The sequence below is a fragment of the Lissotriton helveticus genome, chromosome 7, assembly GCF_964261635.1.
Source record: "Lissotriton helveticus chromosome 7, aLisHel1.1, whole genome shotgun sequence".
Taxonomy (NCBI): Eukaryota; Metazoa; Chordata; class Amphibia; order Caudata; family Salamandridae; genus Lissotriton; species Lissotriton helveticus.
The window spans coordinates 1,720,564,558-1,720,583,166 of NC_136068.1; the positions used below are offsets into that span (position 1 = coordinate 1,720,564,558).

An 18,609-nucleotide genomic window follows, 5' to 3' on the forward strand; every position below is an offset into this window, starting at 1 on the left:
AACACCCTCTACACCGGAAACACAGCCAAACTGCAAAAAAGACTCCAACGCATTCAGAACGCCTCCGCACGACTCATCCTGGACATACCTCGACACAACCACATTTCCGGACACCTGAGAGACCTGCACTGGCTCCCCGTCAGCAAGAGAATCAGGTTCCATCTCCTCACCCACGCACACAAGGCCCTCCACGACCAAGGACCCAGCTACCTTAACAACCGCCTGACCTTCTACACCCCCACCCGCCAACTGCGATCATCCAACCAAGCCCTCGCCGCGATTCCCCGCATCCGAAAAGCCACCATGGGAGGAAGATCCTTCTCCTACCTGGCGGCCAAAACCTGGAATTCCCTCCCCACCCACCTCCGTCGTACCCAGGACCACCTCTCCTTCAGGAAGAAACTCAAGACCTGGTTGTTCGATCAATAGCGGACCCCCCCTCCCCTAAGCGCCTTGAGACCCTCTGGGTGAGCAGCGCGCTATACAAATTTCTGATTGGATTGGATTAAATCTTGGAGGGTGAGATTAGAGTTTTGAATACATTTTATTTTTGACCGTTTTACATGAAGCGAATCTTGCCGAAGGATATATGGGTGCTTGACAAAATACACAGACTACGTTACATTTTTTGGGACAGGGAGATGTGCTGCGATTCGAAACAGCTTGTACATGTAGTATGATTGGCAGTTATAGCCACCAGACTACACCACATCCTGGGGCATATTACCAAGGGGGGCGATAGACAATTATCGCCGATTTAGCAGCCGTTTTCGGGAGCTAAGCGGCGATAATTCTATCGTCCTATTAGCCTGCTGTCGCTAACTGATGTTAGCGACAGCTTTCAGGCGATAGCGAGTGGTTTGGGGCCCGCTTTGCATGTCAGCGATGTTTATCGCTAATGACATGCAAAGTGGGCGTACCCAACCCGTTAGCGACTAAAAGCAGTCGATAACGTCGCTATTGCCTATTAACAAGGCAGGCGTAGTGTTGGAAATATTCGCGCTAAGCGTAAATATCTCTAAAAACTAACGCCTGCTCAGACCAGTTCTTAGCCATGTTATCCAATGGGATGTGGATAACATGGCTAAGAGCATTTTGTCGCTAATGCGTGAATATCGCTGTATTCTCAGCGATATTCACGCTATCGCCGGAAAATGTATCGCTTTACAGATAAACGTTGCTAATAGCACGTTATCTCAGCGATATTTTCCGGCGATGCTTAGCGATAAAAAAATTGTTGCTAAGCCTAGTTAGCGATAAATATCGCTAATCGTTGGTAATATGCCACCCTGTGTTTTTAAACACGAATTTAGTAACATGCACCCCACATCCCTCTCCATACGACAAAGCTATTACTGAACTAAAAGGAAAGTCTGCTGTAATGTGCACCCTATATGTGACCTAGAAATGCTAGAACTGTAGCTCATTATCTTCGCTAACTTGCTCAGTCAAAATAACAGACTTTATTTACACTACATCACGTTTTTAAATTCACCATACGCCAATGGTTTCTTGAATCTCAATCTATTGATAAAGTCATCAGACAAGACCTCTCACTGGTAATATGAACCTTTGATTGCCAACGTCAAATATAATAAAGGTGCTAACATTTGAAAATCATTCCAAATACAGTGCAACAACAGAGAAGATGGTGTCCAAACCTTAGGGGTTTATGAAAAAATGTAGTTCAGGTTACATATAAAATCAATCAGATAGAAAAATATGGTAAGGGTGTGCATATTTTAATGTTCATACTCTCAAAAATGTATATATGATCAAAAAGAATATGCAAAAGAGAATAACATACAGTAAACAAAATATGACCCAAGCAGGTTCCATCAAGGAACTTTTCTGTTCCCACTGAACATACCAATCAAATACATTGTTCTCCGGGAGCAGATACACTCCCTAACTTTTACAGCAATCTTCTGGACGACCTTGGAATGTAATATGTGCACTGAAGCCTGATACAGATTAGGTCAAATTAGATGTAAACAAGTTCTAAATTAATACAGTTAGCATAAGTAATTATGCAAATTGCTGTTTTATAGAAAGCACACATTCCTTTCATGGTGACTGCATTTCTTATAATTCAGCTAAATATACGAGTGACTCTCATTAAAAGGAATATACAGCCACTCACTACAAGTGATTAATAAAATGCACACATATACAGTTAAACACACATCGAGTATATAAATTGCATATAAAAGTGGTGGACATTAAATTATGCAGCTCCAAATGCAACTCTATAAGCCCCTTTGTTGGGGACAAAAACCCTAGATGGAAACTTTGGGGCATATTAGCAAGAACCTTGTTAAAATTATCAGCGTTTTAGCGGCAGGAAACTGCCACTAAAATGGTGATAATGGCCTTGCTAATATGCGTTATAGAATTCCAATAGAACCCCAGGTTAGATGCCCTGCTCAGTTTCCTGCCGCTAAAACGGCGATAATTTTAACGAGGTTCTTGCTAATATGCCCTTGACTAACTTGGTACTTGCTAACTCATTCAAGGGTTGTGAATTAGAATATTGGCTTTGGAAATATCATGCTACAAGAATATCATACCAAAAATATTGTTAACAACAAAATAGTAGAGTTATATACATAGGTAACTACCATACTTAACTCCAAATCTACATACTCTATTCATATATATCTTCATGGCACACATGAATCTTCAAGGTACGTAGCTTATGGTAAATGTGTACATAACTACATATACTTAACTTGTCAATATTTTCTTGGTCAATATTTTGCTACTATATTTTTGTACCATGATATTTAAAACTCAGTATTCTGGTACAATACTTGTGAGGCCATCCATTTTGTCTCCCAAATGCTTCAACCTCTCCTGAGGGGTTAAATGATTAACTCATAAATGAATTGAATGAATTGTGTAACATTGATAAATTGTAATTGTAGTAGCAAAAAAACAAACAGCATTTAAGCGCTGAGCGTAATGAGACTGTGTGACGGGTGAGGACCAAGAGCAGCGAGAACCTAAACAATCTGCCAATTCTGATGGAGGGCTAATTTGAAAATAACCCTGTTTTCACCTGTCTATGAAATATCAGGTACGAATTTAAACTCCTGATGTATTCTGGGAGGGAATTCCTCAGCCTAGTGGCCGCCACTGTGAAGACCCGTTCCCCCACCTAGCTTTCCTGCACCTAGGGGCATCCACCTTCCATTCACCAGCAGATCTCAGGGACCTCAGTGGGGCATGCCAATTAACGGCTTTAAAAACCACCGGTTCTGAACTGGCGGCTAGTGTAGGCACCTCAACCCCTCCATGACTGAACAAGGTTTAGGAACTCCCTGGACCAAGCAACCAGCTGTATTTTGTATGGTTTGAAGCTTGTTTAGGGAGAACTTGTTAACATTTAAATACAGTGTATTTACAGTAGTCTAAGCAAAAGTTGATAAGCACAATAGCCACTGACACACTAAGATTTTACGGGAGTCACAACTCAAATTTTCTTCAATGTCTTGATGATTCAGGAGCAAGAGTTCAAAATTCTATTCACATAGGTGTCGAAAGTCAAGGTGTTATCAAAAATCACACCTAGGTTTTTGGCTGCAGCCGCCGGGAGTGATACAGTACCACACATTTCTGTCCACCAGCTGTTATTCCAAATGGAGACTAAGGTCTCCGTTTTCTCCTCATTCATTTTGAGCCAGTTTTCCCTCATCCACCTGCTAATCTCCATCATTCAATCTCTGAACCTGACAGCCAATTCTTTCCAGTCATCGGAGATGTGAGCGATGATCTGAGGGTCATCTGCATAGGACACCACCAGAAAACCAAAAGAGCGCACCAGCTTTGCCAAGGAGGTGACATATAAATGAAATAGGGTCGGGCTTAAGGAAGACTCTTGTGGGACTCCACAGGGGAGCTGGAAAGGAGTAGCTCTGAAGTCTCCACAACTAACCATGAGCATCCTGTCTAACAGGGCGGACTCCAGCAAATTGAGTGCCATGTACATCAGCCTAGCCTGATGGAGCCTATACACCAACAGAGATGGAGATATGGTGTCAAAGGCTGTGGCCAGGTCCAACAGCACCAGGATAGCTGTGCCAACCTGGTTGACTTACCAGCGAATTGAGTCAGCAGTCGTTATAAGCACTGATTCAGTGCTGGGATTTCTCCAGAACTCCAGAGGGAACAAGAAGTTATCAATCCAGGAGGAACTGGGATTGATGCTTTTCTAAATCTTTAGCTGGAGCAAGCAGCAACGGAATAGAGTGAACGTTTTTTAAGTCTCTAGAGTCTCCCTCTGTTTTATCTTCAGAGGGATGACAACTGCCTCCTTTCAACTCTGCGGGTAAAAATCAGACTCCAGAACCTGAGAATAGACCTTCTACAGGGCCTCCGCAATCAGGTGAGGGACCAGTTGCAGGACCCTGGGCAGACAGGGATCATCCAGTGATACTGAAGTAGTTCCTCCCAACCAAGTCTTAATTTAGATGCAGGATGCAGGGCTAACCTGGCTAAACATCTGGGTTAAAGCAGTTCGTGGGTTACACCTTCCTCATAGCATGCCATAGCCCTCCCTTCATCTTTGGCCATCCTGAAAATTCCAGGACTATCCATAGGCACATGGAAATCTGAAAAGATCTTATTTTTGAAGAAATCTGCAGCCTTATTACAAAAAAACTGCAAGTTTTCTACTGCCTGATGTGCAGGAGATACCAAGAGAGCACGGACAGTGTTATATAGATCCTTCAGCACGTTAATAGCTGACCTAATACTCTGGGAGAATTACATTGCTTGCGCCTTCTTGATAGCCTGCTTGTATTTGAGAAAGAGCTCGCTATGTTTAATTTTCTCCTTCAATTTAGGAGCCAATATCTAGCTGCATTCCTGCCTACTACATTGCCATTGAAGCTCCTTGAGCTCCTCAGAAAACCACGGGCAATGGGTTTCCTCCTACCCTTAGCTCAGGCTCTGGCTCGAGGGGCAATCTCCTCAAGGGCTGACCTCACCTAATTGTTAAAATTCTCTGTCAGCAAGCCAGGACCCTCAAGATAGTTCTCTTTGAATTTTAACAACGCCTCAGTGAAATTCTCAGCTATGATTTTTCCTGAATTTTTGATGTTCTTAGCTGGTGCCCACATACCTTCCACAACATGTCCCTCGTCTGCTCGAATCTTTACCAGACTGAGGTCTGACCAACTTAATTGTACGCAATTGCCAACAGTCAGGGTCTCTTGATTGGAAAAGATCCCATCCAATGTGTGTCCGGCTTTATGAGTCACAGTAGTGACCCTCTGGCTAAGGCCAAAACTGTGCATGAGGTCGAGTAGAGCCCTTGTATCACGGCCACTCTCTTCTTTCAAATAAAAATTGAAATCCCCCAGAATGGTGAGACTATCACAGGAGATAAAGGGCTCAAGTAATTGATGTCAGTTCATAATTAATTGCTTTTTGGGACCATTCGGATGAAAGAGGAGAAGGCCCGCCAAAATCACAGAATGTTTATTTTCAATTTTCAATTGCCCACCTCACAACCTTTGCCACCGGTGTTAATGTGCTCTAGCATGCAACTCAACTGTTCCCTAAAAATAATGGCCAGGCCTCCACCGCTAAGAACACTCATATCCAGTCTCACCACTGCAAAATCTAGTGGAGTAGCAACCGCAAAGTCTGGGCCAGAGTCTTCCTTGGCCCATGTCTCCGTAACAAACAGGCAGTCTAACTGTTCTGTCCCAATCAACTCGCTAATTTCTAGACTGTGTTTTATAAGGGAGAGGGAGTTAACTAACTCACAACATAGGGCCTCTTCTGTCCTTGTCCCCGCTCCCCACCCCCCCAATATGCTCTTCCCCACAGTTCCTGGGGAGTTCCTCCAGTGCGGCCACCACTGTAGATTGGCTTATGGGTCCATTGTCGACATTTGCTAGGTTATCATGAGCTTCGCTGCCATGAGGCTGCTTTTGCATACGACACTGCAAGCATATATTTTGTAAGACTCGGTTTGTGCCCCTTTCACATGAGAACTGTCTGATGTTTGCATTCTCTGCTATACTCTGAGGTTTAGTCTGCACACAAGGTGCAAGGTTGATCAACAATGCCCCTTTTTATTTTGTTCTGGTCAGTCCCTCGCACCTAGACATAACATACTACCCACAGCTGCACTACTGGAAATCTTGTGCTTTAATATTGCAAGCTAAACATGTTTTGACACACTTAGAGAGACACCTTTCCAGGGAGAAGAGCTGTGCTTGTCCTGAGATGTGAACATTTCATCTAGGCCTTAAAGTATGGGGTCTGCTGACAAAGCCCAGAGGTCTTCTTTATTATGATAAACTATTTCTTACAATGGGACGGTTGTTAGGTCTTTTGGTCCTTTTCCACAGTCTTTATAAAGTGATATTCCCATTTGTATTCTATGGAATTGTGACAATGCTGACTATATTGTGTTTATGCATTTTACTGCTAGTGGCATGTGTACTGTACCATGGAGCGTGTTCGTTAAAATATACATTTTAAACTATACAGCGTCTCTGATTACTTGCATTGTGGACAAGTATGGGTGAGTGAGCGAAAGAGTTGTCAGGCTCCCGCGATTCCCAAGAGAGAGAGTGACGTGTTCTGGGTTGTCTAATCATGTGTAGCTTCGCTTCAGTCGGAGAACGAATGAGACGCTATAGCTAGTAAATTTGGGATTTTGGGTACTAATGTGGTAGGATGGTACACCCCTACTCACTGAGGTCCTGTTTTCCTGTGCATAGTTCTGTATATGTGCAGAATCCCTGCAACACCACCTCCACAAATTTACACCTCCCAGTGGTCCAATTGCACAATGAACACACCCACTGTCCCATCACCCCAGGTCTCACACTACCCCTTCTTCACACCTCACCTTCTGCTTCAGATTTATAAGGATCAGCCTCTCATAGCTAAGCTGGTGCTTTTCTGTACTCAAACCAGCAGCATCCCTGGCCGGTGAGTTCTGTCCTGGCACGGAAGGATGCAGATGGGCTTCACTGCATCAGTACATTTAAATCCCTGAGGTCGGCACATACTGCAAAAGGGAGCATCAAACAACTAGAATGCTTCCCTCTGCAGAATGTAGTGGTGTCATGGCAAACAGAGATGGCCGCCAGAGGAAAACAGAGGCACCAAAAGAAGAGCAAAAACGGGCTATCACATGCCCTAATCCAATGCTACCCCTAGAAATGCAAATTAAAAGACAATAGCCCCATAAATATAAAAATATAAATCATCTCATACTTATGACCAGCACCTTTTAAACACATGACCGCTTATGTACTGATCCGCCAGTTTCAAACTTGTATCTGGCCGTACACACTGACCTGTTCTATGTAAATACTGCTCTAGCTCCAGGGTCAATTCTGGTCCATTCTGTGTAAATATTAACCCCCCACCCCTCCCCCCCAAAAAAAAAAAAAAATGTTCAATAACAGAATTTGGGAAAAAATATATTTGCAGAGAATGCAAACTTTCCAAAATGGCAGAGTCTGCTCAGCGGCAGACTTGTATTGAAAAGAGCATTCTGAGAAGCTGGTTATTCACGATTGTAATAAAATACGTAAATTATACCAATACCGTCAGGTGCAGCATTTACCTGGCATGTCTGAGTTGTGCACCTCAGAATGTGGAATAACGCAATAGGACCAAATTTCTTGCCTTGTTCCGAGGTTAAAGATTCTGGATTTGCTGCATTTTCCCCTAGCAAATTACACCAGATTTTTACAGGCCAAATTTGCACAGCTTAAACATGTGCAAAAGTAGTAATTAACCCAACAGTTAAAGTATAGATTTGGATGCAAACACACATTTGCATCCGTAAACAGGATTCCTGTGGCAACAGACCTTTGAGCCATATGTACAAATGTTTTTTGGAGGTCGCAGTGTTGACAATTTTGAAATGCGTGATTCAGTAACTTGTTACCGAATAGCAATTTGGTTTTAAGATTTGAAATTTGGTAGAGGAGTGTTTAGGGTGTGCCGTCCAAATTTCAAAATGCAGTGCTAAGTATTAATGTTTTGTGACCGAATTACAGTCACAAAACATTAATCTTTTGCTGACTACTGAAAGGTAGGGGTAACCATTCACAAATGGGAAAGGTTCCACATGGGACCTCTTCCCCTTTGAGAATGTTTAACAAAATATTTTTTAAGCACAGGCTGTGGTCTCAAGGACCACTGCCTATTGTTAATAAGTGAAACTTAAACATTTTATTTTTTGTTTTTGAAACTTATTCCGTTTTCTTTGATGAAAAAACAATCCCAGACATGGTGGTCTGCTGACCCCAGCAGGCCACCATCCCTCGGATGGCCATCATTTTTGATGGGTTTCAAACTGCGACCTACTTGATTAATATTCCTGAGGTAGGTCGATTTGTGACCCACTAGGAATCACTAATTAAAAGGATTTCTATATTAGTAATTTGGATTTCCTAATTGCGATTCAGTAAGAATCACAATTGTAATTCCTAATTTTCGTATATCTGGCCCATGGTTCAAAATACTCTCCAGGCTGCACAGATGCAGAGGCCATATCATGATGGGCTTTCCTGGAGCAGCACACAGCCAATCACTTGTTTAATGCCCAGGTAGTGGACGAAGAGAATTATATTAATTTACTATTTCTCTTAGTTCTGCTTTCATTGGAGAGGTCACAGCTCGGGAGTAGTGAGAAAGTTTTGCATTTTTCTATTTCTAAGTTATGCTTTCTGGCTGTCTTAGCGCCTAAATTGGCCTCAGGTTTAGAGTGCTTCACAAGGACCATCTAACACAGCGCACATGCACGGTTGATACTCAAAGTGAAAGGGGCAGATTTATGATGAAGGGCGCATCCCCAGGGATGCGCCAGTCATCCTGCGCCGCTGCTACGCCACCCATGGTGCGCCGCATTTACAATGCGGCGCACCATGGGGCAAAAACGGCACAGATGCGTGACGCATCTGTGCCGAAAAGGTGGCGCATTGCTGGAGCTGCGTCGCAAGCGCGACGCAGCTCCAGCAAGGCTCGGGGGTGCCCCATCTCCACAATGCTGCGTCAAGACCTTCGCCTGCTTCAAGCAGGCGCAGGCTTTTGATGCAACATTGTCCTGAAAGTGACTGAGTGAAATCTTATAGATTTCACTAAGCCACTTTTGCGAGGCGCACCTGCCCCGGAACGCCCACCCTGCGCCGGAACGCCTCCTGATGGCGCAGGGCTTTACAACGTGACGCATCTCCTAGATGCGTCACGTTGTAAATAGGGCGCATTGTTTGCGCCGCCGTTGCGTCAAATAAAGTGACGCACCGGCGGCGCAAGGCCTTCATAAATCTGCCCCAAAGTGTACACACAGAATGGGGCCATCTTCGTCCCTGTGTAATGTTTTTATTTGCGTTCCGCAGGTTGCTGAATTTGTAAATATAGTTTAACACCTTTGAAAGTTGCAAGCAGAACATCATGTTAAACTGCCTGGGGTGGGGGAGAAGGTAAAGTGCCATAAACGTTCACGGATCAGGTCTGTAAATGTAAACTGTGACGGGGCGGGCCTAGGCCCATCAAAAGTTCCCGTTGTGAGTGACTTGTGCGTTTTCCAAGATTTCTCAAGCACTGCTTCCAGCCACGTGCACACCAGGACCCTATAGGCTGTCCACAGGAGTGTATCTATCCCAAATGGACAGGAGTAGGTAGGGCCCGCCCCTATTACAGGGACTATGTATACTACTTTCGAATCAGAATATACAGACACAGACAGGCCCCTCGCACCATGGACCCTGCACAGATCCAGAGTGTCTGTAACCGTGCACTCAGCACACAGAGAGGATATCTACAGCGGTGACGTCAGCACTTCCAGTCAGACCAGCCCTGCCAGGGTGTCCGGCGCACACAGGGGAGTGACCCGTGAGGCTCGCCTGTATGTGTATCAGAGCCAGTGGAAGGTAGAAGTGCTGGGATGCATACATGCTGGGCTCGAGGTAGTGGGGGAGGTGCAGATCCGGTCAAGGCAGGGGTAGATCACGGTGATTGTGACGTATATCCACCAGGGTGTGCCAGCCTGAGATATACAATGCCCTCTGCACGGTGCCCCCTCCCCTACAGGAAGAATGCCTCCATGTCACCAGGCACTGTAGGTGCCCAGAGTCAGGGGCAGTGAAGGGAGGAGTTTACCTCTAGCCTCTTCCTGTCTAACCAGTACTGTGACATGCCTCCTTCGAGCATTCCTCCTCACAGGAGGCGAGCTGCAGCATTCATTCTGAGGGTGGGATCTGTAGACACTTACTTGTTGATCTTCATTCTTCGAGAGCTGCTCACATTCACACAGGAGAAGAGGAGGCGAACACAGCTGGGAGGGCTCACACAGACCGAGAGGCTAGGACCACCAGAGCCCCTGCAAGGATGAGCAGCCAGGGGCCACCTAAGAGTGACCCACAGCAGGGGGTACCGGACCATCCACCACCTGCGTACAGCAATGAACCCGCGCCAGTCTGGCCCTTGCCACCGCCCTATGCGGTCGCCGTCAACCCTGCATATTACCCGCCTTCCTACCCTCAGTACTCCAGTAACTACCCGCAGTACACTGTAAGCTACATCAATGGCCAGAACACAGTGGTGACCACCCAGCCAGTGGTGACGCCGACTATAAGACTGCTCCGTCCACAATCCTACATGGTGTACTCAGTATTCAACCTACTCTTCTGTTGCCCACTCATCGGGATCGCAGCTTTGGTCTACTCAATAAAGGTAGGTGTTCGAGGGAGAGATTCTTTCTTGTCCAGGGAGGGCTTCACCGAAGGGCCTGGGGTACCAGCAATGCACTCTATGACCCTTGAAGGCAACCCAAGGTGGACCCTAGCCACACTGTTTCCCCTCTGCAGCCTCCTACGCCTTGCTATCAATGTTTCAGGGTCATCCAAGCTAAAGCTGTCTATGTGGTGGTGTCTCAGGATTGAGCCACCAGGGGAATCTGTGTGTCAGGTCCAGGGTTCACACTGGAATAGCTGAACTGGTGCTGGAGTGCCAGAGGGCACCAGGCAGCAGGTGTTGTGTCTGTACTGGAGTAAGATGGCCAGATGTGAACCAAGACTGGGCTGCGTGGGGCTGGGACAACAGGAAGACTGCTACACAGTAGCTAGGTTTCACAGGACTCACCTGCACAAGTCTATTTGAAACTTTTTTCTATTTCCGGCTAGAAACAGCTTTGATCATCTGGTAGACCTCATGTCAGCCCATCACACACAGCACTAAAGACCAAGAGGCGATGCCATTCATCAGTAGACACCATGCATCACTTAGCTGACAATCACTGGAGTGCCCACTCTAGCAGGCTCAATTCCACTTTAAAGTTTTTTATTCCACAATGCTGGACCGACCTGGTAAAAAGCTCCAACAGATAAAGCTGGTAGGTCACATTTGCTAAAGAGATCTCTGCCAACAGGGAGAATTCTCTAAATTGAATGGATGGGTCTCTGCCAGGGGATGGGGGCGGGACTTCCGCTCATCCACTGACCTCTAGACGTGGTCCTAAAAAAGTACTCAAAAACATACCTTGATAAACTCATCACCACAAACACAACACAAACCACTGGAGTGTGACTCACAAAAGCCTTTTTCCAGCACATCTAGTTGATACACAGCGAACACGATGACCTATGAAGCGGACGTACTTTCTGCTCTGGAGTTGTATGAGCAGTTGCATTTTTTTTATTTTTTATTTCAAATATTTTTATTGAAAATACATTTTACATATACAAAGCATACAGTTGTCTTGCTTGGCTGCTCTTACAATGTAGTGGTGCCAGAGAGAGAGAAAAGAGAAAGGAGAAAGGAGGGGGGGGGGGGGGTTCCGGGTCACTGCTTCAAATAGGCATCTAGGGCCTCCCACATGTCCTCTTTGGCTGTGCGGTTTGCTGCCTTGTGTTTGGCGGTAATGTTGTCTGCCCCTCGAAGGAATGTTACCCAGTTGAACCAGCGTTTGAAGGTGACTTTGCTGGTGTTCTTCCAGTTTCCCAGGATGGTTTTCATTTTTAATCTGCTCAATTCCTGACCACTTTTCTTATGCCTGTAACACCGATTCAGAGACCAGCACACATTGCAGGACCTCAGGTTATCAAAAAAAACATGGAATACTAAATCTAAGATCAGAAACCTGTTAGAGTGAATTCACCCTTATAGAAAGACTTCCCCTGCTGCCTGTCTTTTTAGCTCAGAAATCATTTTCGTGTAAAGAGCCAGCGCTGTTTTTTGCCACGTCCACAGGCATGCAATGTTGGAAAGTGAAAATACAATTGCGAAAATTCAATATGCTGTTGTTGGGTAAGACCGAGAGCTGGCTGAAGGTGTCACGCATGATGCGGGCCTGCTAGGCAGGACAGCAGCTCGCCTGCCTCAATTCAGAACGGTTTCATGGGCAGTCAGTCTCAGAGAGCTTCAGTTCATTGCAGTGCAAGTGACTCCTTCCATGTTCTTTTCAGAGTGTGCTATGAGAAAAAAAGATATCAAGATGACAATGTCGCCCTGCTTTTATTAAATTACAACTGCTGGCAGATAGATCACAGTCTGTGCAAATTGCGAAATTTCTGAAATTGATGGTCAAAACTAGGAAAACAATGGATGGTTTTTAAACACTTTGTATTTATTTAAATTTTATATTGTTAAATTTTATGCTGCCATTTATGTGCTTTTATGGTTAATTGATTTTACACCGAATAAAGCGTATTCTGATTCTGAATATGGCATCTTCTAATGTTTGACATTTCTTCTGTGTGACGTTGCTGAAGCCCTTTAACCCCTATTTATAAAGCAATGAGTATACCAGATACTCTCAGGGTGTGTGTTTGTACTGGCCATGTCTTCTGTATCTGACATCTTTAATCAGTCCGGCTATGATGGTGGTGATTCTTGACATATTTCAGGTACTCTGTCTCCTGCTGTAATGCTTGCAATGCATATTGGAAGTTCTTCTATATATGTAGTGGACAAACCAGGCACAGTGATGACCAGAACAAAAGTATTAATTACAATTCGGATCATATTCGTAACTGTTGACATCTTTACAAGATCATCCCTTCAGGTATCCGAGGTCTAAGCCTGTGAGATTGTTGTCTGTCTTGCATCCATTCATCTTACAATAACTCATTCATCCAGTTTTCAAGCCAGTCACATATCAGACATTCATTCAGCCCTCACCTTGAAATCAATCCGTTCATGCTGTCACTCACCTATATGGTATCCTTGTTCTCACTCACGCATCCAGCCACTGACCCCTCTCATCCCTATCCATTCACCCTACCACAGAAACACACATAAACATGTCAATCGACAGCCACGAATATCACAAGGAGGGATAAGTGCTCGGGAGGTCCACCATACAGGCAGCCGCTGCTGGCAGACGGAGTACCTGCAGGGTGGTGACGTGGGGAGGGGGAGGGGCAGGGTGGGGGGTAGTAATGTATGGATTACGGAGCTTCCCAGGTAAGTAAACATTTAAATAAATAAAACGAATTTCGTTGAGTGCACTACATCCCCAAATGCGATGCAGTGCACACAACGAAATTTGTTTTATTTATTTAAATGTTTACTTACCTGTAAAACTCTGTAATCCATACATTACTACCCGCCACCCTGCCCCTCCCCCTCCCCACGTCAACGCCCTGCAGGTACTCCTACTGCCCGCCGTGGCTGCATACAGGCCCCAATCAAATATGCAAAAACAGAAGGAGTATGCTGTTCCTATGGGGGAGAGGAGGGAGAAAGAAAATGGGTAGACCCTCGCAGGGCAGTTGGGCATTGCAGCGCCGGCCCAATAAGGACCTGCCCTATGATGAAGCATGGCACCCCTCGGGGTGTGTGAGGGCCTTTGCTCCTTATTGGAGCTATCCCAGTGAGACGCACTCTCTTCTTCCAGCGCCTGGTTGATAACACTCCCCTAATACCGCCACTTCCCATTTTCCTTCTCCCTCATCTCCCCCATAGGAACAGCATACTCCTTCTGTTTTTGCAATCAACAACCATGAACATGAACATGTCAATCAATAAAGAAAACGTGCACTTAGAACTAGCAAGGCCTGTATTAGAACGCAGAGAGGGTAACCTGAAATTTACAGAGCAATGGAACAGCATTTTTATTAAGGAAAGAAGAGAGGAATGTTTTGAAATCTGTATGTATACAAGAAGAGAAGAAAACATATTTAACCTATGCAGTAGACCATGAGCACAGGAAGGTTTTAGCTTTAGATCAAACTAGACCCTGCTTTAATATTTTAACTTCAGATGGATTCAGCAGTGAGTAAGGAAATAATGCACTTGTGATGGGGTGGATGGGATATTCTTCACGTTTGCGATTGACTCTGCATCCCCCAAACTCTTAATAAAGCCCTCAGGCTGGTGCCACTAAAACAATGTACTCAAATTGCTTATGTGTGGAAATCAGCTATTGAATAACTTTCACACTCAAGAACATTCATTATAGAATGTATTTATTTGTGGACATATATTTGTTACTGTAGTATTCCATTTTCTAAAAGCAATATTTATGAACCCACCGTCCATATTTGCTTACATATTCACCATATGACATCATTATGAAAAGGAGTTTATTAATTAATGTTTAATTCTGATTTATAGTCTGAGTGTTCATTAGTGTTTTCATGTCAAGGGAGTTGGAATTTTATAAAATTTCTACTTGTGCAACATACTTAATCTTATGAGATCTGCTTAGCCCATAACAAATTAACTTGCAATTTCGAGCTATGCAGTGAGGTGAGAGTTATGCTGTGTTCTCATTCGATCTGTGCTCTGATAGCCTCTGTGATTATGCTAGAGTTCATAATATATCTGGGTTTGGATTTTAGAAAGACTCAGATCTTGCTGCATTTCTGCAGATCTAGATACAGGATTTGGAAATATATTGGGAAACTGTAGTTCCAGGGCTGCAATGCTCTGTGAGTCTATACAAAACTGCCCTCTAACACATTTAAGGGCATATGCAGGAAGCTGGCTTTCTATATAGTGTACTAAAATAAAGTACACTGTGCAGAGAGTCCAGTGAATCCCCAATAAGTTAGCAGAGGTAAAAGCATATCATTCTAATGCTCTTTTTGTGGTAGCATAGGTGAGCAGTTAGGCTTATCCGAGGGTAGTGCTAAGCATTTGTTGTACTCACAGAGGCAATAAATGAGACACACACTCAAGAATAAATCCATGACCAATTTGGAAAAATCACTCACAGTTTTTAGGTCGTGCCTATCGCCGCGGCGCACATGCGCTGCTCGCTCTGCGAGGCATGCAGTAATGAAGTGGACGCTCCGCCCACTCTCCACCCATGTTTGTAATTGGCTTGTGTCATTGTCTTTCATAAATGCTGCCTTTTGATTGAATATGAGGCTTGTTAGTCCCTCCTTATCATGGGCATGTCGTCATTTGTACACTCCCATGGCTACTGGCTCCTTTACTTCGAGTGTTACACGGTATGGTACGTGTTAGCACTACTTTGTCCGTGCTTCCCGCCCTCCCTCCCATTGTCTGTGATAGCTACGTTTTGCAATGTAATAGGTCTTGCTTAAATGCGAGTCCTTTTGCATAGCAAATGCTTGTTTAATGTTTGTGCGCATACTTTATCAGCGCAGCACCTGTTTCACCAGAACTGTGCTACTTTCGCTTTCATTGTTATTCTATTTCTCAACTTTTGTTTGTGAAACCGCCCGCTTTCACGTTATTGGTGGCCACACCCCTTTCTTGAGATGAGCGGAGTCTAAGGAAAGAGTCAAGGCTGCCATTAACATGAAAGCACTGCGCGAGGTGCTTTTGCAAACAACAATTTCCAATGCAGTAGGTCTCGCCTTTTCCAGAATTAAGTCATTACAAGACCTATTGCATTGGAAATGCTTGTATTTAAAGCTAACATTAACACGAATAAAAATCTAACAGAAGTGATTGCGTCCCAGGATTGGAAAAAATCAATCATACAAGCACTACAATGCTCAAATTTGTGCAAAAAGTGTTCAAACGTAGCGTTATAAGCAGCACAGAAGGTAATAGGTGCTGACTCTACATAACGCTGAATGAAGTCTACTGTTGTTCTTTGGAATGATTTCAGAAATAACGCTATGTAGATAGTGAAATGCCATATTTAGTTATCTTTTTCCTTTGCGTGTTGTCAACACTTCTAATAAAAGGACGACATCTTTTTTATATTAAATGTTATAAGCAGCACCAAGAAATAGGCGGCGTTCTGACACTTCATAAGCAATGAAAAACAATCAACAAAACCACGGGACATGCAAGAGCCCTCTCACCATGCATGCCAAAACTCCCAATTTGATATAGCATTAATTTAGCTGATTTCAGTTTATAATGTTATCCGTTTTATTGAAAGCTAAAGAAACAATTCAACAAACACCCACGCCATCGGTTCTCCAATATTTGCATGTTTGTGGTGCCCCATAAGGAGCAGTGTCTGCACCTACACTCTACCTCCTTGCACGCCCACTCCGCAACAGGTAAGTGCCAACAGCTGACAAATGTGTACCCCACTTATGCACTCTACAGGCCCATTTCAAGCGTTTGACTTTTGCACTCCATCGGCATGGATCATGCTTGCTTGTAGTGATCTCTCTAGGGATCTATCGTTAGAAGAGAGCTGACATTTTCCTTCATCATTAAGATGGCGCGCAAAAGGCACGCAATCACCCACCTGAACAGATGAAACCAAACCACTCTTGAGTTCTGCCTGCTACAGGCTGCTCGTCTTCCCTTCTAAGTACATGGCACTGACGAGAGGAGGGAGCTTGGTCTCCTGTAACGGGTGCGCCATCTACTGGCAGCTAGTGTGCAACAGACATGAACATAAATTCGATAATATATACAAAAAATATTTATGCGTTGTAAATATATAGACGTGATTATTATTCAAACTAAAAGTATATAAATTGTTATATTTGATTATATGTACAATTGTCATTTATCAACTTTGATTTTTTGAAGCTATAATGAGCACTGTGTATATAATTGTGTATATAAAATGCGTTAAGTCCATGAACAATACTTGTAATTAACCATGTTAAGATGGCCGCCACATTAGGCTTACTTTACCACTGTGGTGTTATGGTGTTTTGTTTATTTTCACTATTTTGTATTATTTAAACGCATGCGAATGGATGCCTATCACCAAGCGTGATCAAGGCGAAAGCTGAAACGTGTTGCTTTACCTTGCTGCAATAAACAATGTTTTTGCTACACATCTACGGTGTCCGTGTAAACTTTCTGGAGTGAGAGAGTTTATTTGCAATTGGATGTTACAGGGTTCCGGTACCCTGGATGCGGACCGCCCTGCTGGCGGCCCCTGCCTTTAACCGGATTCTGTAGCGGATATGTTTGGTAGAAGGGGCTGAACACACTGAATATTCCAGTCCGAGACCGACGCTACGTGGAACCTTCAAGTAGCGAATTTGGAAATACGCCATTAGCTGGATATTTGAAACACGGCGTATTAAGGACTCTGGGTTTCTATTAACTTTGCTGCTGGTCATTGTCGCTGTTGCCCACCTGCTTTGTGGTTTCCCCAGCGCTCCTCTCACTCGGCCCCTGTCTCCCCCGCTGCCACAGCCTTCACCACCTTGGCGCGGTCGCTGAGTGGGGGGGACTCTACCATCCAGGGTGCTTTGCGGCAGGAGCCGCTGTCACAGCTGATCCGCGCGCCTGAAGGCACTTTAAGATCGAGGCCAGCCCCGGGGGAGCGGGTTTCTATTAACTTTGCTGCTGGTCATTGTCGCTGTTGCCCACCTGCTTTGTGGTTTCCCCAGCGCTCCTCTCACTCCCCCCTGTCTCCCCCCACCGCCGGAGCCTTCACCACCTCGGTGCGGCCGCTGAGTGGGGGAGACTCTACCATCCAGGGTGCTTTGCGGCAGGAGCCGCCGTCACAGCTGATCTGCGCACCTGGAGGCGCTTTAAAATCGAGGCCAGCCCCGGGGGAGCGGGTTTCAATTAACTTTGCTGCTTGTCATTGTCGCTGTTTCCCACCTGCTTTGTGGTTTCCCCAGCGCTCGTCTCACTCGGCCTTTTCTCCCCCCGCCGCCGAAGCCTTCACCACCTCGGCGCGGCCGCTGAGTGGGGGAGACTCTACCATCCAGGGTGCTTTGCGGCAGGAGCCGCCGTCACAGCTGATCTGCGCACCTGGAGGCGCTTTAAAATCGAGGCCAGCCCCGGGGGAGCGGGTTTCTATTAACTTTGCTGCTGGTCATTGTCGCTGTTGCCCACCTGCTTTGTGGTTTCCCCAGCGCTCCTCTCACTCCCCCCTGTCTCCCCCCACCGCCGGAGCCTTCACCACCTCGGTGCGGCCGCTGAGTGGGGGAGACTCTACCATCCAGGGTGCTTTGCGGCAGGAGCCGCCGTCACAGCTGATCTGCGCACCTGGAGGCGCTTTAAAATCGAGGCCAGCCCCGGGGGAGCGGGTTTCAATTAACTTTGCTGCTTGTCATTGTCGCTGTTTCCCACCTGCTTTGTGGTTTCCCCAGCGCTCGTCTCACTCGGCCTTTTCTCCCCCCGCCGCCGAAGCCTTCACCACCTCGGCGCGGCCGCTGAGTGGGGGAGACTCTACCATCCAGGGTGCTTTGCGGCAGGAGCCGCCGTCACAGCTGATCC

At 45.3% G+C, this 18,609-nt stretch overlaps 2 long non-coding RNA genes across 2 annotated transcripts in view; one reads left to right on the forward strand and one right to left on the reverse strand.

The window, feature by feature from the left end:
- The first annotated feature begins 10,243 nt into the window (after window positions 1-10,243).
- The window catches only part of LOC144770700 (uncharacterized), a 93,230-nt gene continuing 84,864 nt past the window's right edge, over window positions 10,244-18,609 (forward strand). The window contains exon 1 of the long non-coding RNA XR_013598977.1: window positions 10,244-10,713. This is a non-coding gene — a long non-coding RNA (uncharacterized LOC144770700). The remainder of the gene's footprint in view (window positions 10,714-18,609) is intronic.
- LOC144770701 (uncharacterized) overlaps window positions 11,753-18,609 on the reverse strand; it is a 45,299-nt gene continuing 38,442 nt past the window's right edge. The window contains exon 3 of the long non-coding RNA XR_013598978.1: window positions 11,753-12,449. This is a non-coding gene — a long non-coding RNA (uncharacterized LOC144770701). The remainder of the gene's footprint in view (window positions 12,450-18,609) is intronic.